Source organism: Lolium rigidum, chromosome 2, assembly GCF_022539505.1.
Source record: "Lolium rigidum isolate FL_2022 chromosome 2, APGP_CSIRO_Lrig_0.1, whole genome shotgun sequence".
Lineage (NCBI taxonomy): Eukaryota > Viridiplantae > Streptophyta > Magnoliopsida > Poales > Poaceae > Lolium > Lolium rigidum.
Window position 1 is genome coordinate 259,387,113 of NC_061509.1, and position 7,869 is coordinate 259,394,981.

General features: G+C 43.3%; 1 long non-coding RNA gene across 2 annotated transcripts; it reads right to left on the minus strand.

Annotated features, from left to right (window-relative positions):
- Positions 1 to 1,234: 1,234 nt before the first annotated feature.
- LOC124693325 lies at positions 1,235 to 7,297 on the minus strand. 2 transcript variants are annotated; one of them, XR_006999981.1, is made up of 3 exons: positions 5,767 to 7,297; positions 4,592 to 5,490; positions 1,235 to 1,628 (listed from the first exon to the last, which is right to left on the minus strand). It is a non-coding gene; the product is annotated as an uncharacterized LOC124693325 (long non-coding RNA). The 2 variants fall into 2 exon arrangements; XR_006999980.1 differs by having other exon boundaries at positions 4,592 to 7,297.
- Positions 7,298 to 7,869: the final 572 nt, after the last annotated feature.

Genomic DNA, 7,869 nt, shown 5'->3' on the forward strand with positions numbered 1-7,869 from the left:
CCTGCCCCTCCGTCGCCATTAAGGCAAAGATGCCGCCGTGTGTCACTGCGCGCGAATAACTTCCGTCGCGAGGTAGGCGACGGTTAGGTTAAAATTAACTGTGCCGCTGACGCGTCGGCCCCGCCACTCCCCGCCACTTCCCGCCTCGCTTTTCGTTGTGTCCGGCGTGCCCGGTGCGTCCCCTGTGGGACGGGGACGGACTCGGGGCGCCGGACACCGAATGGGGGCGCGCCGGACAAAAAAAGGCTTTGGGGGACGCGGCTGGAACGCATTTTCTGTCCGGCGCGCCCCAAATCGCTTTGGGGAACGCTTTGGGAGACGCGGCTGGAGATGCTCTAAGTTACCTGAATATAGGGATCCCACTATATTCAACTACTCAGTGCATTTTTATGCCGGGGAGAGCTTGAAACAACTGCCAAGGTTATTAGGACTATTCTCAAGTCTCAACACTCTGCGGCTCGTGAGCTCTCCACGTATCAGTGTGTGCTAACGACATATAATATGCTAGGAGCTGCAGAAGTTGTTTAAAAGTCTTACGTTGTTAAAAAATTACGGAGAGGCTTGTATGTGGTGAGCAACCTAAACAAACAAATATCAAGAAAAAAAAAGATCTCTGTATTGTGGTGCGATCGTAGGATCAACTGACTAAATTTATACATTTACTTATACTAGTACAAATGCCCGTGCGTTGCCACGGGACACAAATATTGTAATGAGTCCCAAACATGTCTTATTAGGACCTCCGTACGCTTACTTCAATCATCAGTATCGAGTTCTGAGCTAAGGCATAATACTACTATTTTACAACATGCTCATATTTTTTAGCATTATCAAGACATTTTATAAGGTGTACCTTGAGTATTCGCCCCTCCCTCCATGGGTTCCACCTCATCACATTTCCACTTAGAATGCTCTGCCATTATTTATTAGCCTGTTCTCATTCCATTGATTCTCTTACCACCAGCAGTGTTCATCATGTCCCACTTGTGATGCTCCCCCCATTATTCATAGGCTTCTAATTTTAACGGTTCTCTGATCTAGGTGATATAAACAGTATTCACCCACACCTAGCATGACATATAAGCACAAAAAATAAAAGACATACACAAACCTGCAAGATTGTAAATACTCTACAAGATTGTGTTTCTCAATTATGTATATTTGTTTTGGTTGAGCAGAATAACCAACATACCAGACTGTACTATTAGAACGGTCAAGCAGTGTCCACTGAAAGTTTGTGACATGAGAAAAGCTCATTATTCACTCGGGGATTGTAGCAGCAAACAGAAGAATCACCCCGATTTTCTAAGAAAATAGAGAAAGCCATGCCACTGAACTGGATTATGTTGCTTCGCCTCTTAGCACATGTTCCTATGTTTCCATCTTCTACTTGAAGTACTCACCAGGAAGAATTGTAATAGTTTCCGAAACGAAAAAGTTATATCATGTGAATCCTTTGTGAGTTCTAAAGACCATCTAACCTATTTAAATTCTTGCTTTGGTTATCTTTTAATTAAAACATCTGCAGCTTGCTCATGAGCGCCAGTCCACCTTCTAGCTCCATTGAGATCTTTATCTTTCTCGCTGGCTCCCGCCTCTTTGGCATGTGCCTCCGTGAACTCCATTAACTGCAACGTTAATTAGTCAGAAACAAGTCTTGCATTTATAAAGCGATTTATAGCTACGGTACGATAGGAAATCAATAACAAAAGTAACACAACGATGACACCACAAAATGTCAGACATTATGGAGTTAAGCACGACAACGAAACAAACAAGTAATTGGTATTGGTGTTGCAAAGTCATGTGTGAAAATTCTTTAGCACAGACTAAGGAAGTCTGAAGTTAAGAGCTGAAAATGTTGTTTATAACTTTACTGTAGCAATACTATAAGCAAGCTAGAAATTCTCAACTATTTTCGATGGGAATGATTAACTCTGGAATAGTGGAATATGGAACTGCAGCAACTCTACTCACTAATTTTAGTGTCATACAATTCCTTTCTTGCAAGTAGTCATGTTCCAGTATTTTCATACATTACCACATGCTACAGTAAAGTATTAAGAGAAACATTGAAACTTTCAATACAATAATACCACCGTGTGTGTTAACCATCCAGCAACGTTATTTATTGTGTTATAGTCAAGTTGCAAGTAAAGTTCAAGGTAGGAAGCTGGTCAGAGGTTTTATCGGCTTTACTTCTCCATCTCACAAAGAGTGAACAACAACAAAACCAGTCATTTTCCCTACGGTAAATTGGTAAAAAGGCAGTCATGCTAGGAACGGTATAGCATAGAAGGCTGCATATCAAAAACAAAAGACAGGGACAGAAACATGTTTTAATATTTCAGAACTGACATGCATCACAAGCAACAAGATAACAAGAAATGTAATAGAAGTAACTTTTTCAGCTTGAAACCAGTTCACCACGACTACTGTTACTGTCAAACCCGTAGTATATCGCACGGTGTCAAACTAAGACTGTGTGCAACGTTAGTCTTAGGTCATACATTGCCTATCTTGATGATCAGTACAGAAAATTCCTCCGGTGAGAGTAGAAAATGATGCTCATACACATCAAGCATCCTTGTCAAATTTTGTCGCTGAAATTAGGAGGCTACGGTACGAACTGTCTTAAGCCAATGTTGTTCCATAACCAACTGAAGTTTAGATGTACGAACTACAAGGCGAGCTGGTTGTATTTCCTCCTAAAGATCACTTAGATCTCTATATAGATGCTCTAACATGAATTGGAAAAACAATCACAAATGTTATTGTAAACCTGAAATAGTAGCTACAAAGTGTTATTGGATAGTTGTGCTAGGTAATGAAGAGGGCAAGCACGAGGGTGTAAATCTTCACCATCTTTTCACACAAATTATTGTCAAACAAAACATTAATAAGGATTTTTAGAAAATAATAAGGATTGCTGATTCTATCTCCGTTGCTGGTTAGAAAAATTGCTAGAGTGAAAAAAAAATCACTCACATTGACAGCTACAGTCCAGCCAAAAAATAGTCTTGCGGGCTATAAACCAACATTGATGCAATACTTGTGTTCATTATGGTCCAGGTATATCTAGAACTATGTTTCATGACCACTTGATTATATTGATTTTCTATATGAGGTGTCTAAAAGATGGAAATGGCACTTACATCAAACTTTGTTACATTTGAATTTTAGATATCATCGTCATTTGACAACATTAAGTGAAACTGCTCACCATTTGGCAACAAGAATAGGAATAAATCAAAAAATCATTAGATACCAAGTTCTTCATTTTTTAGTAATAAGACCAGGATTCCAGGAACATCTTGACATGGATAGCAACTTTCCTAGCTAATGGACTGCTTTAGGAAATGACTCACGCTCAGTAAGTTCACCAAGCAAGACATAAAAAGGAAGATATATCTAAGATTGTGTAAACAAATGCAAGCTAGAAATTGCACCCTGTGCAAGTCAAGGAGATTCATACAGGCCCCAACAGGATTCAGTGGCCTACTTTTCTTCCTACGGGTTGGGGTGGCTGGGTTGCAACCTGGAAGTGTGGCATTTGGACAGGAAAATATCAACCCTAACGGTACCCGAGCTCCACCCCCCTCATGTAAAACCGATTAGAGACCATATGAGCTCACCATCGTCGCTCCTATCTCCGACAATGCAATATAAGGCGCTGGCAATTCATCCGGAGACCTTGGGCTTTGAGAGCTGGGCGCGGTCAGGAGTATGAGCAAGGGCTGATCCACCATGACCTGGTTGAAGAACTCCAGCGCTTCCTTGGCATGCAGCTTCTTCATCCTATCTTCGCCATACCTGGCCCCCTTGTCTCTCCACGGCTTCAACGACAAGCCTAGGATTTTGAAACACAAACACCTTGGTACGGTAGCAGATTATGATGATGTATGCCTTTATATCCATTGGTTCCTGTCTTCTATAGTTCCATTTGATCTTTTGCCCCCGCGCACAAACACACATGCTTGTTCAGAACTGGTGGTTCTATCTACTCTGCTCCCAGATGCACGCCTCCAACTAAAATCAGTAAATTTTAGAAACGCTTAAGCACACTTAGAGCCGCTTAAGCGACCAAAACTCTAGGCACGAGCCAATTGCTCCGCTTATGCACTTAAGCTTTCCGCTTTCTTGAACCTTGGAATACAAATATGGTGAACAATCCACCATTGCTTCATATTCAACTCATAAAATTATAAAAAAAATCCACCATTGCTTCATATTAAACTTAGAAAAAACATCAAATTTTTCCATGTTGCAGAATTCTAATAACCAATAGTCACATCAAAAATAGAACACACACCTAGATAGGCTAAAATATACAACAAATCCATAGTGGATTTTTGAATACACAGAAACTACACCAAATTTAGTTCATATCACCAACAAAAGAAAATACATCAAATACATATAGTATTTCTGAAGATAAAAATATACTATATTATGTGTATTGTGTGGCTTGAACCATAAAGAGATATAAGGAAAATATTATGTTCAAGCTCAAATCACCTCAGTGTCGAGTTTGAAGCTTTGCAAATTAGTATGATGCTACAACCATATTAATGCATGCCACATGTTTTACCTCTTAAAACATGGAGGAGAACGTTGTGATGTAGGCCAGTAGGCTATGCCCCTGTTGTCCTGCTGGCCGTGATGACCGGATAGAAGACACATAATCATGAATCTCGCAAGACACCAGCCGCAAAAATTAACGACACATAATCATGGTGTGTTACAATAACAATATGCAGTTAAACACTACCTGGAAAGAACATGCCACCATGAACTGGAGTTGGCACTAAGAAAACCGATCTCAAACTGAGTGTACCTCCAATAATTCAGAACACTAAACAATTTGGTATATGATGTTAATGAGCAAAAAACCGTGTGTACCAAGTGCCAAAATAAATTTTGTTCCTGAACATTTAATGAATCTCGCAAGACACCAACACCAAAAATTAAGAGCCACTTCCTGAACCAAGACTCAAAGGGAGCATTGGACGGAGGATGTTTGCTGAATATCTGAACTGTAGTAGGAAAATGTATGTAAGCCTTTAAGGGAAAATTTTCACAATATCAATTAAATTTAGTTTTGTTGCCCTCGACACACTCAAATGAATTGTAGTATACCCAGGTACACAGGTCGCCACCATTAGAATGGTCAATATCAACTGACCTGCCAACGATGTTCCATATACACTGCTAGTGCTCTCCTAGAAACTGAGCATGAAGGAGCCGATCCACGAAATCCCCTTGGAATGTGAACAAACATTGTTCTGTAGAGAAAACGCTCTATAGATAATGGACCACTAACTGCCATAGTGCCATCATAATATTTCGTAATGGCAGCGATACGTTCAATCCAACTGTTGCGCAGTCTGGTACAGGCCAACAATGATCTACAGTGGAGAAGGTCCATATGCACCTTTAGATGTGTGATGATACCAGTAACTAACGTCTCCAATGGAAGTCGTGAAGAACCTTTCATAAATAAGTAACATAAAAAATAATCAAAAAATGAATTGATTTGTCCAGAAAATACCAATAATTTACCTAAGCATTTTTATGCAATCATGAGCTAGTTTAAGAGGGAAAACAGTAATTTACAATCCCATCACAATAACAATGACCATTTGTTGTAGAAGAAACAGAAATTCCCTAGCAAATATTGAGGTAATGTCCATTCATCCTAAACTACTTCTAAAACTTTTCTCTGTATAGATCATGACAATATATATTCCGTAATGGGAAAGACACCTTTAATCCAACTGTGGTGCAGTCTGGTACAGACCAACCATGATCAGCAGTAGAGAAGGCCGATGCATCTTTAGATGTATGATGAAGGCCAATGCTACTTGATCATATTCTTAGTCATTGCAACTTAAGTATATAACACACAGAAATAACATCTCTTCATAACAGTTGAAATTCTAAAGATCAGAGAGCCCTGCAATGCTTTGAACAAAAATTAATGATAAAGTCCTGGTCCCAGGTTGGCATCATCTAGGATCTAGAAGCATTTTATACTCAACAAAAAATGGAACCTCTAATCTGAATTGTAGTCCCTCGGCGATTTCATCAACGTGCACGTGTACGTGCATACTACATAGGCCGGGAGTAGCTCATGTCGATTACATGGGAATGGAGGGAGTAGATCTGATGGAGATTACCTCTTCCTACAACAAAAACACTACCGCAGTACAAAAACGATTGTGCTAGATGAATTGCAGGCTTGTATGTTCAACAGGGCAGTGGTTAAAGAAAATGCGGAAAAATACGCACCTGTATTTGCTGTCACCCACGCACACCTCCTCTTCAGACCAGAAGCGTAACCCGGAGAAGCTTATGATCAGTCTAAGAGATGGCCTTCTTCTTCCTCGGCCCGAACACCGGCCTCCCAATCCGCCCTGTGGACGCTCGGCTGCAGAACGAGTCCGTCGACGCGTCCAATGAGCACGACACGTCAAGAGAGAACCCTGAGCGCAGCAGCTCCTGCCGGCGCATCCCTGTGGGTACGCTGAGGGACGGCAGCAATGTAGGCACGGCAGCTGGCTTCTTCTCTTCCACTGCTGCTGTGGCGACGGAATCCCTCCCATGCCTCTGTGACGCCTTCCAGCCCCGGATAGCAGACACAGACCTGGTCCTGCTCCCCGCGGACCTCGGCTCAGAGTCTCCGCCGCCAGACGCCGGTGACAGCCACCCACTTGAGCTAGACCCAGATATTGCAACCGAATCACCAAATTCTCCCCCAAAACCCCTCCTCCTCGCCTTCACGAGTTTAGCAGGAAACCAAATCGAGGATGCGCTGCTCTGAGAAAACCAAACCAAGCAACGGACCGCGGATATGCCGCCGCATTCGAGACGATCCCCGGCTCTCTCTCTCTCCGCAAATCCGCGAGCAAAACCCTAGCAATTGACGCCCAACCTCTGTGGCATTGAGTGCAGCGAGCTAGCAGACCTCGATCTAGAGCCCAGAAACGCCCAAACCGCCCGAGGAAATAGGCTCCGGCGAGGCCTGATTCGGGTGACCCCGGAGCAACGAGCAGCACAACCCTCCTCGGAACCCCGCGGCACGCGAGCAGCCGAGAGGGGAACCCTAGGGGCACTGGAGGAGGTGGAGGGGGAGGCGGACTGGCGGAGTGAGGTGTCCAGACTCCAGACCAGGAAGGAGCAGTAGCGGCAGCAGATCCAAATGTACTGCCGCTGGTATTGGTTGGTGGTGGGGACTGGTGTTTACACCACGGCGTACATCGATCCACTCCAGGACGACGCGCTACGGGGCGTTGACGGCGGCGCGTCACGGCGGAGGCAGGCGATGTTCCCAAAGATGGGGAACAGCAGGCAGCGTAAGAGGCGAGGACGGGGATCCTTGCGTGTGGGCGGTGGAGCGCGACCCATGTTGGCGCGGCCCATAGACGCGTTCGGAACGGGAGTACGACGAGGACGACGAAAAGATTGGACGTATTGCGGCTAGGCATAATAAGGAACATGTTCCTCCTTTTTAAGTAGTGTAGATTATTGCCTCACAAAACGTGGGTGCTACAAACACATGTATAATTGAAAGAGATAGGCGATGCCATGATCTCATTAATTTATGTCAGCAATTATGTAGCGAGGCGGTGAGCTAGACAATGTCTCATTGCTGGCGTGCCTTCTTGATACTATGATCTCTAATTTGCGTATGCAACTATGTAATGAGATGGGCAATGCTGAACATGCTCTGGTAAGTTCGTCCTAAACTCCTCAATAGTGAGCGGGTCCTTCTCCGTGGGCACATCCATGGGTTGGTCGATTGATGGTGCTCTTTCTCTAAAGCAAGGTAATGCTCAAATAAAATGGGAAGGGGTGCCCATTCAATTT